This window comes from Lissotriton helveticus (genome assembly GCF_964261635.1).
Source record: "Lissotriton helveticus chromosome 1_1 unlocalized genomic scaffold, aLisHel1.1 SUPER_1_unloc_9, whole genome shotgun sequence".
Classification (NCBI taxonomy): Eukaryota; Metazoa; Chordata; class Amphibia; order Caudata; family Salamandridae; genus Lissotriton; species Lissotriton helveticus.
The window spans coordinates 1,961,068-1,984,796 of record NW_027611736.1 but is presented as its reverse complement, the minus strand read 5'-3'; the positions used below and the strand labels follow the sequence as shown (position 1 = coordinate 1,984,796).

The window sequence follows — 23,729 nt, the reverse complement described above, 5'->3', positions numbered from 1 at the left end:
TTTTATGTATGAATTTTATGGTTTTCTTTTATAAAACCAAATAAAGTTTGTTGATAATAATCACTAGGGGATTCATTTACAGAGTAGCATGGTAGCCCTCACAATAACTCCAGGAGTCACAGTCCACACAATGTAAATGCGTTACCCCTACTTCCAACTTTACATGTATCCCCAATCACCTGACCAAACTTCTCCCTGCTGATGCCAATGTGGTACTCCGTCATCCCACAGACCATATTTTTGGCCCCTTTGAAACTGCCCATACAATAAAAATGTTGCAGTTGTAAATACATATCAACTACCATTTGTTGTGTTTGAAACATTTTATTGAATAATAAAACCTAATAAACATAAGCTGATTATTAAAGCAAAACAAAAAATCAGTTGCCATACACATAAGAGACAAAAGTTGTACATAAAAATCAACAAACTGTAACACAGCAAAGTTATGTAGAGCACAATTCTTAATTTCAGGCAATCTTTAAAGTTCAACAATAGAAACGTCCATAAAGAACAGGAAAGGAAACAAAGAAGGTGGGATACAGTGATTTCAATAATGTAATGCTTCCGACATATAGAAAAACAAATACTAATTATTTTCCTTAAGCAATTAAGTCCTCACATTAAAATACTAGGAAAAATATATTGAACAATGAACATTTCATGCGTAATTAGAATTCAATTTGAATATTTTAACCTCCTCAGCATTATTTGACTCATGATTACAACCTGAATGCTTTCTGGAAAGGAACCACCTCATGGGGTTCAAAATCACATATTTTCCAACAATAGGATTACAATGATAAACTTGAATTTCAATTCAATTTATTGATTTAGGCCTTTTTGGAGATCAACAATTTTAAATAAATTTTAAATCAAGCGAACGATTACCAAAAAGGCGTCTTGGCACTCGTGTCATTTCAAACCTGACAGTACCGGATATAAAATACCTAAACATTTGCTAAGCAGTTAGATGACAACATTAAACTATGGGCTGAAAAGAAAAGGCTTAAGTTCCTGAACTTCAATAGTTTAGGCTGACCTCAAATGATTGGATAGAGTTCCACCATCTGGAGGTAGAGTAGGGGAAACTTCTTCCTCCCCAATAGACACTTTTTATTCTGGAAATGTAAAAGGCGCCTGCCCGTCTCTGACACTCTCTCCTGATCGGCCAGTCTAGCACCAAACATCGGGCTTCTGTGATACGGCCCTCGCAGCGGGAGACAAGGAGCAGAGGACAGAGGGGGCGACAATATGAGCATAAACTCCGCAGGAGGCCACCGCGAGCTCAGGGGAAAAGCCGGAAATCGGGACAGCGATCCGGAGCTGCCGCCGAACCGTCCCCTCCCCCCTCCCATGGCGGCATCGTCCAGGGGCAGATAAGGCCCCTGCATATCTGCAGTATAAACCACGGACACTTGGTCATTTCAGCATCCTTCATCTGAGGGCACGGAGCACACTCTCACCCCCGGCCCCAGCATCAGTTTAGACGCGATCCAACACCGGGGCTGCCTGGACTCAAAATGGCGCCTGAGGGACTTCGTGGCTGAGACGGCCCGGGAGAGGTGATACAGCACACTCTGTAAGGACACCGCAGCGGAGCTTGGGAGGTAGGCTGTGAGACCCCACTGAGCCGCCTGCTGTCTCCGGTACAACCCCCCCTTTACTGACCTAGACCGGTCAGAGGCACGGCAGGAGGTCATCGCCTGACCTTAAGATGGCTGCCGGACCGCCCGGTCTGCACCCAGTTTGATCAACCTCCCTCCCCACTGATTTCTTTGGAGTGAGGCTTCCCAGCGCCTGCCAGATGGACTGAGTTCCTGAGGCGCAATCCATCACCCGCGCATTGAGTACCCACTGGGAAGTGGGGTGTGGACTACGCTTGCGCGGAAGTGACTACTGAGTGGGAGGCCACACACACTTTTCTGAGCTGGGGAGCCGCACAGACAACAGACAGTGCCCTAGACTAGACCATCAGGTGGCACCAGCTCTACGCAGCAAAATGGGGAAACCAAAGTTCTCACAGAACGCGACGGGACCAGAAACTACACTGGGAAACCTACCAAATACCCGCGCCTCATCAAGACACTTGCGACCCCCTCGTACCCATAGTGGTCCTTTACCACGTTGTGCTACTACTATTGGACATCGACCAGTCCTCAAGCATATCCCCTATCCGGCTCACCCATTAAGACATTGACTCTGCGAACTTGCCGCCGACCGTTGAGACCTAGCAGTTTGGCCGATGCCCAGTGGAGCTACCTTGATAGCTATAGACGAGAAGGGCTTTGGGCTTCCCCCTCGGCCATCACCTACCCAGCCGGACTTTGGACAGACTTTCCTTCGTCTCTCCACCGTATCTCCCTCCTACCCATCTACCTTACTCCCCTACCCTTCTACACTCCTTTTATCTCGTCTTCTATTCTCTTTAAATGTTTTCTTGCAACAAATGTAACTTGTAACTGATGTAACCCTGTAACATTGTGGAACCTCATATAAAGCGCTCTGATACCTCCGGGTCTAGCCAGCGCTATATAAAACTCTTAAAATAAAATAAATAAAATAAACCTACCTGCCTAGTATTGCTGGACCATAGAGTACGAGAATAGGAATATCATTTGAACGTCTTCAAGGAAGGGCCAATCTAATGCAGTGCCTTATGAGCACAGCATGAGGCTTTAAATTTAATTCTTGTCCTAATGGGCAGCCGATAGAGGTCTTAAATGGCAATAAAGGCTGAGCAAAATTTGGGGAGGTTCTTCAGCACTCTTGCTGCCACATTTTGGACTGTTTGAAAGTTATTGAGAAGACAACTGGGAGCCCATATAAAGGTCAATAAAAGATTCCATTTTAGATACGACAAGAGCCAGGATAACACTTTTCCTAAGCTCCATGGGAAGGAAGGGCAAGATTTTCTTTGAATGTTTTAACATAAGGAAACAGGAGGAGGTTACTTGATTGGAGTGGTCAATAAAAGTGAGTTTTGAGTCAAAGACGAATACCCAAATTTCTAGCCTTATGGACTGGGAGTGGAAGGGGCTCAAGACTGTGTGGCCACCAAAAGGTGTTCCAGAAGGAGGAATCCTTACAAAATAGCACTAACGCTGTTTTTTCTGCATCCAATTTTAAGAAATTCTTCTGCATTAATTAGCGATGCTAGTCATACTAGTTCTAAAATCTTTTGCCACTTTTTCAGGTTCTGCAGTAACCAATACCACTATTTGGGTATCATTGGAATAAAAGAATGCAGAGAACTAACAGGATCAAACTAGATCAATTAATGGAGTGCTGTAGGCATTAGGCAAAGTCAGACTTATTGAAGATCCCCGAAACCAAACAAGGAAGTGAAAATGGGGCAGAGGTAAAATCTTCCAAAGGTACCAATTGCCCTCTGTTTGACAAAAAGAACCTGGTCAGTTTTAGAGCAGTACAGTTGATGCTTATACTTTCTAAACGGCTTACCAAAGAGAAATTGTTAACCCGATCAAATATGGCTGAAAGATCAAATAAGATCAAGGACGCATTAATCTCCTCTATCCACAATGGATCTGATCTCTTCAGTTACTGCCGATAAGGCCGAATCTGTACAGTAGTAGGGTCTAAACCCATGTTGAGCAGGACCCATACAGTCCGTATTTTCAAAGAAGACGGTGATCTCCTGATTCATGGCCTTTTCTAAAATTTTATCGGGAAGAGGAAATACCAATTTGGATCCGTAGCTCTTTACATCCGAGGGATAGAGGGAAGGAGTCTTTAGAAGTGGCAAAATAGATGCCTTTTTCCAAGCATCTGGAAAAAAGACGGACTTCAGCACCATTCTTAGTAACAAAATGAGATAAGCAGAAATGTTAGATGAAACCGGATGGAGGGCAAGAATCTGCAGGGGTTCCACATTTCATAGTGTTGATAAGATTAGATACTTTCTCTTCAGTAAGTGGGGTGAATGTACTCATTACCAGGAAATGGTAAGTTAGTTTATTCACCGTACGTTCCTCCACTGTATCTGTCCCTAAAGATTATCTGGTGTTATCGTAAAATTCAGGAATATTTTATTTATTTTGGAAAAAAGAATTTGGATACTTCATCACAGCTTTTTGGCTGGGAGTTACTATATATTTATAACCAAAGGATGAAAGTGATTTAACTGTGTTGAACAATAGACTGTAACTCTTCCTCCAAAATTGTTATTGGTGCCTACATTTTCAGATCATAGGAGTACCATGGCGTGGAAGGCGCAGACAGATGGTTAATCTTCAATCTAAAAGGCCCTACTTGATAAACTGTCTGGTAACAATGTGTGAGATGATTAGCCTTAAGTAGCTCAAGACTTTCACTGATCAGAAGTGGCTCTCACTTCAGAAAAGGTTGAAGACCCCTGTTGTAAACACTTAATATCCCCAAAATCAAATAATTTGAGAAATGCATAAAACAACAGTAATGTGCTACAAAACAAAGAGTTTCCATTGGGCCAGTCCTGTGAAAGGAGGCCTGTTTTTACACTTGCAACAATTGTCTAGGATAGGTAGGATACGCATGATGCAAATTGTGAAAGGGAGAGGGCACATGTTACTTCCACCCTTTTCTAGTGGGAGTTCAAAAATATGGATCCAGCCCACAAGGTTCTGAGTTTCCCAGAAGTGTACTGAACCCCAGACTGACCGGAGACTTGAAGCAGCAAGAGTATATTGTAGTTACCAGACAGCCCAAGAGCTCTAGAACCAGCAGAATCTACGCTTCAAGACTCTACACAAGAACAAAAAGGAGTTAGAATAGCCTAGACCTTTTCCATGTCACCCTACCCCACAGCACTGCCACCAACCCCACCACACTAACCTTGAAAACCATAGCCCCCTTCCCCAAAACATTGCCAACATCCGTTCCCACAAAACACTGGCCCTTTCTGCTCACCCTATCCTGCCACCCCCACCCAAACTGACCCCTACTCTACCATTGTCCCTATTGCGAAACTGTTGGACTTGGCCCTTTTGGCAGGTTCACTCCTGAACTTTTTGCCTTGAACTCTGACCTGATGTTAAGTGATTTGCGGCCTCTGCGTACTGTAGCACTGTGGCCCAGTGTAAAGTGTGTGTGCTCTCTGAGTGCGTGTGGTGAGAGTGGCCTGCCCTCCCATAGGAATGCATGGGGGATGAGTGTCCATGATAATTCCTGATGTGAGAAGAGTGCAGGGGCAGGTTATGGTATGTGCGGACTCGTGAGATTAAATGCTGCGCAATGTTGTGCGCAGATTTAATGTGACTAGTGGAGAAGTGCCACTTTTAGAAGTTGGCATTTCTGCGTGCAGTGAATGTGAATTGACTGTCTGGTTTGTGATTGACAGGAGCTGGCTGGTGTGCTTGGCTCCAGGAGCCAGGATGGGTCTTCCCGGTGGTGAATAGGGAGATCTGCATGTAGATGGGAGGGAGGAGTTGCATCTAGGACCTGAATAGAGCTGAGCCTTCCCTCCACAATGCTGGATCCACCCCCTGTGGTGCGTCTGATGTCCCTGGCCTGTCCTGTGAATAGAGGAGAGGAGCTGAGCAAAACAAAGTGCTCAAGTGCTCCTGAACCAGTTGTAACTGGTTCTCTCCTAGCCCTGTGCAGTGTCACACGTGTATTTAGCTGTATAAATAAGGGGCTGTGACCCCATGAACATTTTCTTGTTTGCTACTTAAATCTACCAGGGGAGTGCTGCTGCTGGGCCCCAGGGGAAGACTTACCTCCCTGGGCCCTGCCCTGCCCCTGGATTCCTGGAGGACTTCTTGGGGACCCTTCTACTTTTGGATCCTGACAGAGGGGTCTTGCTGCTGGTGTGGCCCAGGAGGGACCACCACGGGGCGGTCTCCTTGCTGGAGTGCCCTGTGTGCTTGCCAGGGGCCCTACACTGCCCTCCCTGATGCCCAGGACTTCTTGGACCTATTGCTCTGTGTTCTGCTTTTACCAAGGCTTGCTACAGCCTTCCTGCGCTTTATATGAAGACTGGGTGCGCTTTTGATTTAGTGCCCCCAGCGAGGGAGAGCCTTGTAGGGATTCTCCTCTCCTCTTGAGCCTTTCGGGTGCCCACCCCGCTTATCTCGTTATTTATGGTGTGCAGGTGCCCACCCTGCGTCTTGGTGTGCTATTTTTAATTTATGCGCTGGTGCCCACCCCGCAACTTTGCCTAATTAAGCGTGTGCCAACCCCTCTGTATATTTGTACTTACGAGGGAGCCTGCCCCTCTTATTGCTGGAAAAGAGATCACCGCAGCAGCCCACAGCAAAACAGGAAGCCAGGCACCGTAGTGCCTGACGGCGGGCGGGACTTTCGGTTTCGAAAGGAAGTCCCACGCTCGCCACGCCGGAAAAGCCGCCCGAAGGAGAATGCTGGTGCCTGCCCGTGCGGGGCTCCCATTGCTGAGGGAGAGCCCCGCGTGCAGCAGGACGGCTTTAAAGTTTGAGGATCCATTCTGGCGTGTGGGAAATATTCACAAGGTGAGGAATCTGCAGGTAAAGGAGTATCCACCAGAAAGAGCGTTACCGAAGGCAAGTAACTGGTTTGTTATGTTTTCCTGCTGTTGTATATTATCTAATTCCGGGTGGTGAACTCCGCTAGCAGAGTTTTCCATACTCAGCGGAGCTTGCATAGTTCTTAAAAACTCTGCACTGTGGAGCGGAGCGAGGTTTTTTCCACACTCGCGCTCTTCAACGCCATTAACTGGAGCGAGGAAAATCCACCTCCTGATTAGATTTTTCCTTGCTCGCGCTTGCCAAGGTCTAGTTGGCGAGCAAAATCGTCTGATTTCTCAATGCGAGTAATCTCGGCAGGACACAAGCACTCGCGTTGAGAAACCTTCCTTCGCATTGACAAAGCTGCCGCTCGAGTAGAAGCAGCTGCACCCTCTTGCGCTGCACATGGTGCCATTCACGATTAATTATACAGGGCGGCACTAACAATCAGAGATCAAAATCACCACGAACGGCATGACCCTAAAACACTCTGCTGCTCGCAGAACTCCACGTCTCCAGGCCTAATCTTATCATGAAAATCTAGATTTCAGTCATATGTTAAGAAACAAGTGTGAGTAGAAACCTTTTGGGTGGAGAAAATTTAAGACATTAATATTTTGAATTTTTTGTTAATTAGTTGATGTTTGCAAGTACGAACACTTCACTGTGTCAAGTAAAGACCTTGAGAGTTTTGTAACTTTCAGATACTCAAATTGTGGATTTTGTTGCAATTAAAACATTTTTACGGCCTGAAATTTCTTTGAAGGTTGCATGCGGGCAGCCTAAGTTATCCTGCAAGAGTTTCTTGATGAATCCTATTGCAACTACAATATGTGCTCTCTCATGGTAGGTCATGTTGTTAGAAGCTTTTCTGCAACTCATGATACGCTTTACTTTTCACCTCATGTGGATGCATTTCTCAAGTTTAGTGAGATCTCCTTTCTGAGTAGAACGTTTCTGGCTTTCCCCTCCTATATAAGCTTTAGTCCAGTGTGAATTCTCTCATGTGAAATGACATTGTATCCGTGATTAAACCTTATCTGACATTCAGAACACACAAGGTTTTTTCTCCTGTGTGAGTTCGCACATGTCAAGTGAGAAGTAATTTGTGACCAAACCTTTGCTTGCATTTCGAGCACTCATAAGGTTTTTCCCCCAGAGTGGGATCTCTCTTGAAGCATAACACTGTCTTTCAGATTCAGGCTTTTATGGCATAAGGATTTTCTCCAGCGTGGAGTTTCTCATGGTGAGATAGCGTTTTTCTCTGCAGCTTTCTGGCCTTCAGAGCACTCATAAGGTTTTCATCAGTATGGAGTTGATTATGGTTAGTGAGGCTGTGCCTATCAAAAAATAGGAATTTCGGGCATTCACAGCATAGGTAATGTTTTTTCCCTGTGTGCATCTGCTCATGTAGAGTGAAATTGCGTTTAAAATTGATGCTTTTCTGACACTTGGAGCACTGAAGTATTTTTGATGGTGTGTTTTCTTATGGTGCATGTAACCATCACTACCTCTGAATCTTTTCTGACATTTAGAGCACTGATAATGTTTTTCCCCCAGTGTGGATTCCCACATGTTCAGTGAGATCAGATTTACGGCTGAAACTTTTTTGGCATTCGGAGCACTGATAAGGTTTTTCCCCAGTGTGGGTTCTTATATGGTGAGTGAGATTGATTTTTTCACTGAAACATGTGTGGCATTCAATGCACTGATAAGGTTTTTCCCCAGTGTGTGTTCTTGTATGCTGAGTGAGTATTCTTGTTTCACTGAAACATTTCTGACATTCAATGCACTGATAAGGTTTTTCCCCACTGTGGGTTCTTGTATGTGTAGTGAGTATTCTTTTTTCACTGAAACATTTCTGGCATTCAGAACACTGATAAGGTTTTTCCCCAGTGTGGATTCTTATGTGCCGTGTGAGACTACTTTTTATACTGAAAGATTTCTGGCATTCAGAGCACTGATAAGGATGTTCCACCGAATGGGTTATTGAATGTTAAAAAAGACTTTGTTGGTTACAAAACCTTTCCTGGCTTTCAGAGCACTGATAAGGTTTTTCCCCAGTGTGGGTTATTGTATGTCGAGAAAGACTTATTTTGTCACTGAAACATTTCTGGCATTCAGAGCACTGATAAGGTTTTTCCCCAGTGTGGAATCTCACATGTGCAGTTAGAAGTGATTTACGGTTGAAATGTTTTGGGCATTCAGAGCACTGATAAGGGTTTTCCCCAGTGTGGATTCTTATGTGCCGTGTGAGACTACTTTTTAAACTGAAACATTTCTGGCATTCAGAGCACTGATAAGGTTTTTCCTCAGTGTGGGTCATTGCATGTTGAGAAAGACTTTGTTTTTTACAAAACCGTTTCTGGCATTCAGAGCACTGATAAGGTTTTTCCCCAGTGTGGATTCTTGTATGTTCAGTGAGTCTGATTTTTACACTGAAACATTTCTGGCATTCAGAGCACTGAAAAGGTTTCTCCCTAGTGTGGGTTCTTATATGATGAGTGAGACTGCTTTTGTCAATGAAACATTTCTGGCATTGAAATGAATGAAATGAAAAAGAAATTTCTAAAGCGCACTGCGGCCAAGCGGCTTCCTGGCGCTGAGGAGCACAACAGATTCTACAGAGGGTCCCATGAGAGGTTAGTCGGGAAAAGCCTTCCGGCATTCCGAGCACTGATAAGGTTTCTCTCCAGTGTGAGTTCTTCTATGCCGAGTGAGAGTGGCTTGGGCATTGAAACATTTCTGGCAATGTGTGCACTGATAAGGTTTTTCCCCAGTGTGGGTTAATACATGTTGAAAAAGACTTTGTTTTTTACGAAACCTTTTCTGGCATTCAGAGCACTGATAAGGTTTTTCCCCAGTGTGGGTTAATACATGTTGAGAAAGACTTTGCTTGTAACAAAACCTTTTCTGGCATTCAGGGCACTGATAAGGTTTTTCCCCAGTGTGGGACCTTATATGTACAGTAAGGTCTCTTTTTTCACTGAAATATTTCTGGCATTCAGAGCACTGATAAGGTTTTTCCCCATGGTGGATTCTCATATGCTCAGTGAGTTGAGATTTACGGCTGTAACTTTTGTGGCACACTGAGCACTGAGAGTGGTTTTTCCCAGTGTGCATTCTCTCAAATTCAGTGAGATGAGATTTATGGCCGAATCTTTTTTGGCACAGGTAATTTTTTTCCCCAACTTGGGTTACTTTGCTTTGATTGAGGCGAGTTTTAACACTGAATTTGTTCTCACAGCCCGTGTTTTTATAAGATTTATTCCTAGAGTTAATAGCTCTACATTTAGTTTTCTCTTGCTTATATGCCACGGTAAGAGTGAACCCGATTTTAGAGTCTGGCTTGTTTAGATAATGTTCAGTATTTATCTCTAAAAGAAATTGTGTGTAATCTTCTTAACACTTTAATTGAGCAAAATATGTTTAGAAGCATCCCTATAACACCTGTCGAAATGTTTCTAGCAGATAATAGTCTTTTGGTTATAGCCTCTCCGGCAGCAACTTATTTTGTGACTGAAATTTTTCTCAAATCTATTTGTATAGGTTCTTATCAATGCAGTGATAAGGTGTTAGTCTGATATTTAATAATTAAACTGATAAGTACCTTTTTACACTGACATAATGGCAGTAACTGAGAGCATTAGAAAATGCACAGTACTTTTGTGGCTCACCAGTCGCAGAACATCAGTTAATTTTACCCTTTCTATGTTTGGTGTAAGTGTAGTTCTGAAGACAAGGATTTATTTACATTAGCTATAGCGTAACTGTGCTCCTTTAATCCGGTTTTATATTTAACAGTTTTACATATCACTCCTGCACAACAGATAATGTTGAGGCAATTTACATAGAATTACAGAACAGTACACATTAAAAAGGAAACAATCTGGGATGGTCATGAAAACAATAAAGTGGTGGATTTTTAAGGTTTTCGCCAGAATGAGCAGAGTAGGTCGAGGTGTTATATCCCGAGGCAGATAGTCTCAAACTTGTGTAACTGGTTAAAAACGGTTGTTGAATAGAGGAGATTTTCCAATCTTTTGGTTGTTAACGTGTCAGCTTCGGAGTCTTCTTTCAGTGTCTTTTCTTAGATGGTTTGCAGAAGAAACCTTTTGTTATATCTTTCTTTTATGCAGTGTGTGCTTCCTCTCTGAAATTACATGATGCTTTAGATGAAAGTTATTCTGTCATGCTGAGGTAGTTTGTCTTTCTGATAATATTTCAGATGAGGATGCTGTGATTGGTCTTTCTTGGATTATTTCTGATGCTGTGTGCACAGATATGGCTTTGCTCTGGGTTAATGAAATGCTAAATTAGAGACTTCACTTACAGGTATATTACTTTCCTCAGCTCCCACTTCCTCGCCACACCTAGATTCTGAAAATTGTTTAAACTTAGAATGCTGGATGTCCTTCAGTTTTTCAAAATAATCCTTCTTATGGCACTAACATTCAGTTGTCTGGTGCTAAATCTTGTTTTCTTCGTCCGTAATTTCAATCACCTATAGTATTAAAATAAAATAGTTAATACATAATACATGTACATTTCCCCAAAAATAATTTACAAGCCATATCAATGCAGAATTGCAGAATTTTGAAAATGTTGAGCTGTTCTTCTGACAGAGCAGAGTGTAGAATTGTAGCCTGAGAGTACTTGGATGTAGGAGTGAGGATTTGTAGAATTTCCAACATTTTATTAAGCTCACAAAGGATACATGCATCCTATGGACTTGTAACATAGATTCCCAAAGCAGAAATTAAAGTCATATGGACTGGCATCAAACAGATATTTAAAAAAGAATAATATTAATTTATTTGTAATGTAGATTTTTGAGATGGGAATTTCCCCTCCACGGACAACAGTTGTTTTCCCCTGCCCTGAGTTACCACCTTCTTGTATCTGGTGTCCTGAGTTTTGAGCTCTGGCCTCTGCCGCACACAAATCTATAGTATGTTGCAAGGACTATGCCTAGACCTATCCCTCAACTATGGTCCAGAGTATGAATCAAGGGCAATAAAATTAAGGTGTACTTTTATGTGTCAGATAGTTACTAACTGGTACTATATGCCGGAGCGCGTGAATCGCATTGACCCTCGACGTAGCGATCTGTTGTTGGAGGGAGTGTGGGGAGAAAATAACATTGGAACACATCCTCTGGAGTTGCACCCACATATAGCCATTCTGATCCCAAGTACTGGATGAAATAGATCTTCACTTAGAAACTCGGCTCCCTCGTTTTCCCTCCTATATCCTCCTGGGCCTGCCTAACCCATTGATGTATCCACTAAAATCCCGAAGGGGACGACTAATAGCGATTGCCATAGGGGCGGCCTTGCAGAACATCTTGATCCCCTGGCACACCGCCCAAATCCCTACACTCTCCGGCTGGCTTCAACAGCTTTGGATGATACTGGGTATGGAGAAACTCACACTCACACTGGCTGGTAGGGGGTCGGAGTTCCCTGAGTTGTGGCGACCCTTCTTGACCCTCCTGGTATCCGAATTTCAAGAGTTGACATGCCCCAGATATCGAAGGAGTTGTTTATGATGTTCCGGAATTGGGGTGCGATGATGGTGTCGGCTTTGTTGTAGATATGATGGGGGCACGGGTCAGAGGGAGAGCCAGAGTGGATGGTGTTCATGACGTGGGTGGTGTCTTCTGTGCTGATGGGGGTCCAGGCGCTGAGGGTGGTTGTGGGGGTCGTTGGTTTGGTAACTGGAGGCAGATTCTGGGCGTCAAAGCTGTCGTGTATATCTGCGAACTTGCGTTAGAAGAACATGGCGAGGGAGTTGCAGAGGTCTTGCGACGGTGTGATGTCGTTGGTGCTGGCGCTGGGGTTGGAGAGCTCTTTTACGATGTTGAAGAGTTCCTTGCTGTTGTGGGTGTTGTTGTCCAGCAGCTCTATGAACGATGTCCTTTTGGTGGTGCGGATCAGCTGGTGGTGTTCGCGAGTGGTGTTCTTAAGGTTTGTCATGTTTTCTGTCATCCTTTCATGGAGAGTACGGCAGGATTTCTTTGAGTCTTTGAGGGCGTCGGTGAACCATGTGGTTTTCCTGTTGCTGGTCGTGCCTGGGTCTACATCAAAAAGAGGCATAGTGTGCAGGGAGTCCAGTGGATCCCCAGAGATTTTCAGAGGCTAAAGTAGATAATACTATGGCCCTTTTGTGGTAGTGTGGGGGAGCAGTATACAAGGGTAGTTTTAAGCATTTGTTGTACACACAGTGGCAATAAATGACGCACACTGTTGTACACACAGTGGCAATAAATGACACACACTCAATGAGTAAATCTGAGACCAATTTATAAAATGATACATGGTTAGATTTATTTTGCGGACCCACAGAATTTCATCTTGAGTAAATACGTTTTGCAATAGAAATACTGTTCAATATAAAAAGTGGAAAATTAGTGCAATTTCCAGACTTTGCAATGTTAACCCCTGTGAGGTTTCCTCCAGAACTCCGTGAGAGGCGCACCTATGATAGAGCGCAACTGTGGAACCTGGGGGGGGCTGTGAGAGCACTAGGTGTCCAAGGATGTCCCCGGATATACATATACAGGTAGGATTGCAATGCTGTCCCCTCTGTAAATTGAATCTTCCTCCTATTATTGGGGGCAAAACTAAGGCTTTCACTCGTACTCCCACTACTAAGGATAGACGAGGAAGTCAAACTTTCAACTGTATTCTAATTAATGCCAGATCTCTGGTAAAGCATAGTGTGGAGTGCGCTGAGTTGATTCTGGACATGAATGCACTAATAGCCTTTATCACTGAGACCTGGACGGATGCTGCATCTGGCCCGACCTGGTAAAGGCTACTCCACCTAATTATCTTAACTTTGTCCTGGATAGACCAAGGAAGAAGGGCGGAGGTCTTGCTATCATTTATCAGGCGTCCATTCAGGGACACTTTTTTCCAGTTACCTCCGTGGCATGTGAGGCCTTGGGGTTTAAACTAGAACTTTCTAATCATCATTCTTTTAAGGGTGGCCTCCTATACAGACCCCCTAGGACGAAGTCCCTTTTTCTTGACACAGTTGGTAGTATTCTAGAGGAAGCCCTTTGTGCCAACTCTTTCACCGTTCTGGGTGATTTTAATTTTTATTTAGAAGACCCCTCTGAAGCTGATACCATGGCCTTAGTTGATGTGATGTCTGCAGTGGGTCTGACCTAGTTGGTCGTAGGGCCAACGCACCAGGCCGGCCACACACTAGATGGGATATTTTCCAGCAGTCCTGATTTGGTATTTTCCAAAGCTGAACCCTTGCCCTGGACAGACCATGGGGTGGTGCTGTTTTCCATCTTCAGCCCACGGGTTAAGACAACCCGATGTGAGGGGCAAATAATTAGCATGTGTAGGGCTTGGAAAAACATCGATGGTACAGCCTTGGAGGAGTTGCTCACGGCCTCTGGCCCGGCCTTGTCTACAGACGTGAACATTGCCACCACCGAGTATACGGAGTGAATTGATAGGGCCTGTTACAAGTTAGCTCCTCCTAAGAGGTGTAGGCCCACCAGGCTGGCTCCATCAGCTCCTTGGTACTCCGACGCGCTCAGAGAAGCCAAAGTAGCATGCAAAAAACTCGAACGGATCTGGCGAGCTAACTACACCGAGTTTGATAAAGAGAGATTGAAAGTTAGTCAGAGGGCTTATAAAGATAACATTAGGAAAGCAAAGAGTGTATACTTTACGGACCGCATTGAGAAGGCCAAGAATTCAGCAAAGGAACTCTTTGAGACAGTGGCCAGCCTGGCTGTGTTAAAGGTTAGGCTGCAAATGTCAACATTATCAGCACCATCTTGCTCTCCTTGAACCCATTCGTGCGCGTAAGCGGCAGCCATTTTGAGCACCATGGCCTCCCTGCCCCTCGCTGATAGCCAGCGCGTCTCTCTCTCTCCCTCGACCTCGCAGGCCTCCCCCCGCGCGCTGACAACCCCCCGCTCTCACATGTCTTGGGTCATAAACCCCTCTTCAGCGCAGCTCTGCCTCGGAACCCCATCCTGTTCCCAGCGCAACACATCCCTTCATTCCTTTCATGGTCCCAGGCCCTTTGATACAAACCCCCCTTTCCTGTGTGCCCGTTTGTCTTCCTCGTTCCCAGGCCGCCACCTAGCTCTGCGGATACTGTTTATTGCCCCCCCGTACAGTAGGAAGCTTCCCTCATTAAAGGACCCTCGAGTTGATCAAAGCCCCCACCCTATGAGATCCGATCAAACCTCCCACATTCCGTGAATCGGCGGAATGTCCAGCTGCGCGATAATCATCACCTGTTGTGACCGGGGTGGGGACTTCAACTGTAAATGTGTGTGGGAACGGGCCTGAAGGGGAGATTCAGAGGATGTCCTTTCATACTTCAAAGCATTGCAAAGATATGTTACCTGTAATAAAGATCATGAAATGTGTATAAGAGGCCAGGCCTCAGAGATGCGGTTAGAGCCCCTCATGACGATACTTGCTGTCCGAACTGATGTGTTCTCCTCCGGAGAGAATAAAAACCCTTGTTTCCTGCCTTCCAGTCTCCAGCGCCTGCCTCTTCATTGGTTAATATCTTGTGGGTTTAAGAGGCGACACCGCCGGGCAATACTTTAGGATCTTTTATTCTGGTTGGTAGCCTGACCTTTTACAATTGGCGTCCCAAGCGTGGGGCCCATCAGCGACTCGTGGATCCAGTGGGAGAGGTCCTGACGACGGAGTGAATGACTGCAACGATCGGGAGTGCACCTGTCCGATAGACCCTCGTCTGACAGCCGATCATCCGAACTTCACTGGTTCCGAACAGACCTCTCTCGAGTGATCTACGGTCCTGACTGGGAACCATCAGGAGTGCCGCGAGGATTACGAAGAAAAGAGGACGATCGGGCGCTGGATTCGGAAGACAAGAAACTGTCCATGCGGTCCGGGTAAGGTCGTGTAAACACGACGAATTGCGAAATGGTTATTTGAATTGTTTAGAAAATACTAGTATTACTCTTTGTTAATTTATTTGGAGATCCTCTGTCTGCAAACGGAGAAACAACAGGCTCTCTCTTTGCAAACAGTGGAGGATAGGTAACGCAACCGTCGTGCCTATCTTCCTCCCCCACTGATTAATTATTTGAAACTGAACTTTGACTGGCATCAAACAGATATTTAAAAAAGAATAATATTAATTTATTTGTAATGTAGATTTTTGAGATGGGAATTTCCCCTCCACGGACAACAGTTGTTTTCCCCTGCCCTGAGTTACCACCTTCTTGTATCTGGTGTCCTGAGTTTTGAGCTCTGGCCTCTGCCGCACACAAATCTATAGTATGTTGCAAGGACTATGCCTAGACCTATCCCTCAACTATGGTCCAGAGTATGAATCAAGGGCAATAAAATTAAGGTGTACTTTTATGTGTCAGATAGTTACTAACTGGTACTATATGCCGGAGCGCGTGAATCGCATTGACCCTCGACGTAGCGATCTGTTGTTGGAGAGAGTGTGGGGAGAAAATAACATTGGAACACATCCTCTGGAGTTGCACCCACATATAGCCATACTGGTCCCAAGTACTGGATGAAATAGATCTTCACTTAGAAACTCGGCTCCCTCGTTTTCCCTCCTATATCCTCCTGGGCCTGCCTAACCCATTGATGTATCCACTAAAATCCCGAAGGGGACGACTAATAGCGATTGCCATAGGGGCGGCCTTGCAGAACATCTTGATCCCCTGGCGCACCGCCCAAATCCCTACACTCTCCGGCTGGCTTCAACGGCTTTGGATGATACTGGGTAAGGAGAAACTCACACTCACACTGGCTGGTAGGGGGTCGGAGTTCCCTGAGTTGTGGCGACCCTTCTTGACCCTCCTGGTATCCGAATTTCAAGAGTTGACATGCCCCAGATATCGAAGGAGTTGTTTATGATGTTCCGGAATTGGGGTGCGATGATGGTGTCGGCTTTGTTGTAGATATGATGGGGGCACGGGTCAAAGGGAGAGCCAGAGTGGATGGTGTTCATGACGTGGGTGGTGTCTTCTGTGCTGATGGGGGTCCAGGCGCTGAGGGTGGTTGTGGGGGTCGTTGGTTTGGTAACTGGAGGCAGATTCTGGGCGTCAAAGCTGTCGTGTATATCTGCGAACTTGCGTTAGAAGAACATGGCGAGGGAGTTGCAGAGGTCTTGCGACGGTGTGATGTCGTTGTTGCTGGCGCTGGGGTTGGAGAGCTCTTTTACGATGTTGAAGAGTTCCTTGCTGTTGTGGGTGTTGTTGTCCAGCCGCTCTATGAACGATGTCCTTTTGGTGGTGCGGATCAGCTGGTGGTGTTCGCGAGTGGTGTTCTTAAGGTCTGTCATGTTTTCTGTCATCCTTTCATGGAGAGTACGGCAGGATTTCTTTGAGTCTTTGAGGGCGTCGGTGAACCATGTGGTTTTCCTGTTGCTGGTCGTGCCTGGGTCTACACCAAAAAGAGGCATAGTGTGCAGAGAGTCCAGTGGATCCCCAGAGATTTTCAGAGGCTAAAGTAGATAATACTATGGCCCTTTTGTGGTAGTGTGGGGGATCAGTATACAAGGGTAGTTTTAAGCATTTGTTGTACACACAGTGGCAATAAATGACGCACACTGTTGTACACACAGTGGCAATAAATGACACACACTCAATGAATAAATCTGAGACCAATTCATAAAATGATACTTGGTTAGATTTATTTTTCGGACCCACAGAATTTCATCTTGAGTAAATACGTTTTGCAATAGAAATACTGTTCAATATAAAAAGTGGAAAATTAGTGCAATTTCCAGACTTTGCAATGTTAACCCCTGTGAGGTTTCCTCCAGAACTCCGTGAGAGGTGCACCTATGATAGAGCGCAACTGTGGAACCTGGGGGGGGCTGTGAGAGGACTAGGTGTCCAAGGATGTCCCCGGATATACATCTACAGGTAGGATTGCAATGCTGTCCCCTCTGTAAATTGAATCTTCCTCCTATTATTGGGGGCAAAACTAAGGCTTTCACTCGTACTCCCACTACTAAGGATAGACGAGGAAATCAAACTTTCAACTGTATTCTAATTAATGCCAGATCTCTGGTAAAGCATAGTGTGGAGTGCGCTGAGTTGATTCTGGACATGAACGCACTAATAGCCTTTATCACTGAGACCTGGACGGATGCTGCATCTGGCCCGACCTGGTAAAGGCTACTCCACCTAATTATCTTAACTTTGTCCTGGATAGACCAAGGAAGAAGGGCGGCGGTCTTGCTATCATTTATCAGGCGTCCATTCAGGGACACTTTTTTCCAGTTACCTCCGTGGCATGTGAGGCCTTGGGGTTTAAACTGGAACTTTCTAATCATCATTCTTTTAAGGGTGGCCTCCTATACAGACCCCCTAGGACAAAGTCCCTTTTTCTTGACACAGTTGGTAGTATTCTAGAGGAAGCCCTTTGTGCCAACTCTTTCACCGTTCTGGGTGATTTTAATTTTTATTTAGAAGACTCCTCTGAAGCTGATACCATGGCCTTAGTTGATGTGATGTCTGCAGTGGGTCTGACCTAGTTGGTCGTAGGGCCAACGCACCAGGCCGGCCACACACTAGATGGGATATTTTCCAGCAGTCCTGATTTGGTATTTTCCAAAGCTGAACCCTTGCCCTGGACAGACCATGGGGTGGTGCTGTTTTCCATCTTCAGCCCACGGGTTAAGACAACCCGATGTGAGGGGCAAATAATTAGCATGTGTAGGGCTTGGAAAAACATCGATGGTACAGCCTTGGAGGAGTTGCTCACGGCCTCTGGCCCGGCCTTGTCTACAGACGTGAACATTGCCACCACCGAGTATACGGAGTGAATTGATAGGGCCTGTTACAAGTTAGCTCCTCCTAAGAGGTGTAGGCCCACCAGGCTGGCTCCATCAGCTCCTTGGTACTCCGACGCGCTCAGAGAAGCCAAAGTAGCATGCAAAAAACTCGAACGGATCTGGCGAGCTAACTACACCGAGTTTGATAAAGAGAGATTGAAAGTTAGTCAGAGGGCTTATAAAGATAACATTAGGAAAGCAAAGAGTGTATACTTTACGGACCGCATTGAGAAGGCCAAGAATTCAGCAAAGGAACTCTTTGAGACAGTGGCCAGCCTGGCTGCCCCTAAATCTGTGATTGTGCCACCCAATATCGAACTTTGTAAATCATTAGCAAATTTTTTCCTGAACAAAGTTCAACTGATTTTTACCTCCCTTGAACCTCTGGTGGCCCAGAGTCTCTCGGAGATGCCCCATGGGAATCTTCCGGCCGGAACCCCGGGGGCTAAACTCTCGAACTTCGAGCCAGTCAAGGCAGATGATTTGCTAAAACTCCTGCTGACCACCAAATCAGGCTCACCTCATGATCCCTGCCCTACCTCAATTGCTAAGCTGGCAGCCGCTCCTATCGTGGATTACTTGGCCTGCATCTTCAATCTAATGTTCGAGAAGGGGGAATTCCCTAAACTCTGGAAGCGGGCTTCAATCTGCCCACTTCTCAAAAAGCCCTCCCTTGATATTACGGATCCCAACAGCTATAGGCCAATATCCAGGCTGCCACTGCCGGCTAAGCTGATTGAGAAAACATGAACTCCCAGCTCTGTTCCTTCCTGCGTAACTCGAAGGGCTTAGACCCAGCCCAACATGGGTTTAGGGAGGGTCATAGCACCGAGACCGCTCTTATTAAATCTATAGAGGAGGTCCGGAAGGTGCTTGATGAAGGGGGCCAGGCAGTGCTGATCCTTTTGGACCTGTCTGTGGCCTTCGATACGGTCCACCATGCTTTGCTGGTGGATCGATTGGAGGGCTGCGGGGTCCAGGGTCAAGCACTCAACATCTTGAAAGCCTTTCTAACAGACCTGGCACAAGTGGTGGCGATGGGGGAGTTCGAATCAAGACCTTTCGAACTTCCTGGGGGGTCCCGCAAGGTTCCTCCCTAAGCCCCACTTTATTCAATATTTATGTATCCTCCCCTGCCCTGGTGATCAGATCCTTTGGGTTCGAGCTAACATCCTACGCAGACGACACCCAGATTGTGGTCTCGGTTCTCCCGGGGACAGAGGTGGGTGTGGCAGCCAGGTTTCGGGATTGCTTGTCAGCAGTTAGTTCCTGGATGGCAAAGAGCTGTTTAAAATTGAATTCCTCCAAGACTGAGGTGCTTATCTTAGGGTCAAACACGAATCTTTGGTGCCCCAACTGGTGGCCCCGTTGACATGGGTCTTCCACCCTCCCCGGTTTTGAAGGTGAAGAACCTTGGTGTCATAATTGACAACCAACTCTCCTTCAAACCCCAAGTCAAGGCGTTGAGCTCCTTCATACATTGGACTCTGAGAATTATTAGGAAGGTTCTCCCCTTCCTACCGGAGGGAAGTAGAAAGACGGTGGTGACAGCTCTGGTACTCTCACGCCTCGACTATTGCAATAGTCTTTTTCTCGAGGCACAACAGGGGGTGCTTAACAAACTTCAGGTCCTACAAAATGCGGCCGCCCGCCTTGTTGTGGGATTGCCTAAGTTTTCCTCAGTTACCCAGGAGCTGGAGAAGTTGCACTGGCTCCCGGTGCAGAAGCAAATTTTGTTCAAGGCTCTCTGCATCGTCTTTAAGGCGTTGCATGGTCTTGGCCCTCTGTTCCTTCAGGATCATTTTCAATGGTACGGACCAGGAAGACAACTTAGGTCGGCCAGTTTAGGACTGGTCAAAACAGCTCGTATCAGGAAGGCGCGCTGGGGCGGAAGAAGCTTTGTTAGAGGAGCAGCGCTGGAGTGGAACTCCCTCCCTTCTTCCCTGAAACAAAATTAGAATCTGCTAGCATCCAGGAAAGATCTGAAAACTTGGCTCTTTTCCCTCTAGCACCCGAATGTCCATTCCCTGGGAACTATCACTTCAGCGCCAGGACACCGACTGGTATTAGCGCGCTTTATAAGTGTTATAAATAAATAAATAAATAAAATTAACCTATGGGGTGAAGAAAACATTCAACATACGTATCGGCAACATCTACTTACAAGACCATTCTACGAAAGTTAAGGTCAGTATTGGACATGGTTCCGTTCAGAACCAACAGTGCACCAACAGCAGCACAGGGGCGCCCATGTGCAAGTTCAAGGTTGGAAACCCAATACAAATTAAGGGGGACTTGGGAAATCGGACAGAGGCTCCTTACAGGTAAGTAACAGCGGCTTGGGGGAACTAGTCTCTCGGGGTTGAGGCCAACATTGGACATGGCCCAAAGCAGCACCATGACTACACCACACCACCAGCGGCACAGGGACATCGGGGTGCAGGATGCCAACACAGCATCAAAGACAAATTGGAAAAGGTCTGCAGGCTCAGGCCAGGAGGCCGGTTGAAGGAAACCAAAAGCTGTCATTGTAAGTTTTGATTCTTGAGGACGTAGCAACACCTTTTGTCCTCTTCACCAAATCCCAGGACGGATGGTTGCAGGGGTGCCTTTTGGTGTCAGAAAAGTAATACCAGAGCATGTCAAGGTCGAGGGGGTCTCCTTGCAGAGGCTGCAGGTAATGTCGAGGAGTCCAGAAGAGGTCCACTCATGGTGGACTCTCGCTCTAGACTGACTGGGATCGATCCTCGAGAAAGGAGCTAATCCAGCTAAGGGCTGAACCCTGAATGCCAGCCTCCTTGACACGGTCCGCCAAGATCCCATGGTCGACCGTGCTTTACCAGGTATTGGAGCAAAGAGATTGGGTGGTTATTACAACAGGATCTGGGGGTCTGCCCCTGATTTCTTCAGAAGGGGAACCACAATTGCCTCTTTAAAGGCCTTAGGGACACAACCCTGGAATAGGGACTTATTCACAAGAGAGAGGGCTGGACCCGGACGTGTGGTGGGCAGCAGTCGATAGGGGATCCAGATTTTACTTTAGACAAAAGGTCCTGGAACACCTGTATACAGTAGTTCTCTGCAATCATTTCTGTTGGTGCAGATCGGTAGTGCCCAGCTATTCTTAGGTGGTCAGGAACTGAAGTTCATGGACTGGGGATGCCACCTAAAAACTAGATTTAAGGGTGTTACAAAGGAGTGACAGGTGGTGTCCAATGGGCCCTTTGCCTGGGTGTCTATGCCCTCTAACATGCCCACCTTCTGTGAGAGGAGGACACACTCCTGGCCCTAACTGGATAAGTCCCATCATCTTCAAGATGGTGGGCACTGAAAAGTGTACTTGACCTAACCTCCAGCACCCGAGGGTTGGAGTTGGAAGAGGGGGGCACTCGCCTATTCTATCAAAGGTTTCCGGCCTGTCCTGCCACTAAAAAGGGGGTGAGGACAGGATGGAGGCCAGCTCCTTCGAACAGGAGAGGCTGGGGTCACTTACATTTCCCTTCCTCTCTCCCTATCCCTCGCTCTGCCTCCCTTTTCCTTCCTCCCTCCCTCTCCCTTGCTTTGCCTACCTCCCTCTTGCTCTGCCTCCCTCCCTCTCCCTCGCTCTGCCTCTCTCCCTCTCCCTCGCTCTGCCTCCCTCATTCTGCCTCCCTCCCTCTCCCTTGCTCTGCCTCCCTCCCTCTCCCTTGCTCTGAATCCCTTTCCCTTCTTCCCTCCCTCTCCCTCGCTCTCCCTCGCTCTCCCTCCCTTTCCCTTCCTCTCTCTTCCTCCCTCTGCCTCCCTTTCCCTTCCTCCCTCTCTCTCCCTCGCTCTCCCTACCTTTCCCTTCCTCCCTCCCTCTCCCTCGCTCTCCCTCCCGCTGCCTCCCTTTCCCTTCCACTCTCCATCGCTCTCTCTCCCTCTCCCTCGCTCTCCCTCCCTCTGCCTCCCTTTCCCTCCCTCCCTCTCGCTCCCTCGCTCGCCCTCCCTCTGCCTCCCTTTCCCTTCCTCCCTCCCTCTCCCTCCCTCTGCTTCCTTTTCCCTTCCTCCCTCCCTCTCCCTTGCACTCCCTCCCTCTCCCTCCCTTTCCCTTCCTCCCTGCTCTCCCTCGCTCTCCCTCCCTCTGCCTCCCTTTCCCTTCCTCCCTCCCTCTCCCTCCCTCTGCTTCCTTTTCCCTTCCTCCCTCCATCTCCTTCGCACTCCCTTCCTCTCTCTCCCTTTCCCTTCCTCCCTCTCCCTCCCTCTCCTTCGCTTTCCCTTCCTGCCTCACTTTCCCTTCCTCCCTCCCTCTCTCTCCCTCCCTCTCCCTCCCTTTCCCTTCCTCCCTCCCTCTCCCTCGCTCTCCCTCCCGCTCCCTCGCTCTCCCTTCCTGCCTCACTTTCCCTTCCTCCCTCCCTCTCCCTCTCCCTCCCTTTCCCTTCCTCCCTCCCTCTCCCGCTCTCTCCCTCCCTCTGTCTCCCTTTCCCTTCCTCCCTCCCTCTCCCTCGCTCTCCCTACCTTTCCCTTCCTCCCTCCCTCTCCCTCGCTCTCCCTCCCGCTGCCTCCCTTTCCCTTCCGCTCTCCATCGCTCTCTCCCTCTACCTCGCTCACCCTCCATTTCCCTTACTCCCTCACTCTCTCTCCCTCCCTCTGCCTCCCTTTCCCTTCCTCCCTCCCTCTCCATCCCTCTGCCTCCCTTTCCCTCCCTCCCTCCAGCTCCCTCGCTCTCCCTCCCTCTGCCTCCCTTTCCCTCCCTCCCTCCAGCTCGCTCTCCCTCCCTCTGCCTCCCTTTTCCTTCCTCCCTCCCTCTCCCTCTGCTTCCTTTTCCCTTCCTCCCTCGCACTCCCTCCCGCTGCCTCCCTTTCCCTTCTGCTCTCCATCGCTCTCCCTCCCTCTCCCTCGCTCTCCCTCCCGCTGCCTCCCTTTCCCTTCCGCTCTCCATTGCCCTTTCTCCCTCTACCTCGCTCTCCCTCCCTTTCCCTTCCTCTCTCTCCCTCGCTCTCTCTCCCTCTGCCTCCCTTTCCCTTCCTCCCTCCCTCTCCCTCACTCTCCCTCCCTCTCCCTTGCTCTCCCTCCCTCTGCCTCCCTTTCCTTTCCGCTCTCCATCGCTCTCCCTCCCTCTGCCACCCTTTCCAGCTCTCCCTCCCTCTCCCTCACTTTCCCGCTCTCCCTCCCTCTACCTCCCTTTCCTAATCTCCCTCGCTCTCCCTCTGTGTCCCTCCCTCTATATCCCTCTGTCATCTCACCCTGCCTGTGTGTGCCCGAGCTGAGACAGCTTCCCGGGCACACACACACACAGCCGCACCCGAGCATTTCACAGGTCTTTTAAAAGAACATTTTCATGTTAATGAGGCTTTTGTATTTCACCTCATAGTGCCCCTGCAGCTCCACTCTGACTATCACTGGAATGCCGTGCCCCCACAGAGCAGCAGAGTCTCTCAATGTCGCGCCCAGTGTTTGCAGAAACTC

General features: G+C 47.3%; 1 pseudogene across 1 annotated transcript in view; it reads right to left on the bottom strand.

The window, feature by feature from the left end:
* Positions 1-389: 389 nt before the first annotated feature.
* The window catches only part of LOC144806601 (uncharacterized), a 159,164-nt pseudogene continuing 135,824 nt past the window's right edge, over positions 390-23,729 (bottom strand). Inside the window, exon 4 of the transcript XR_013605850.1 lies at positions 390-10,986. The product of XR_013605850.1 is annotated as an uncharacterized LOC144806601 (transcript). The remainder of the gene's footprint in view (positions 10,987-23,729) is intronic.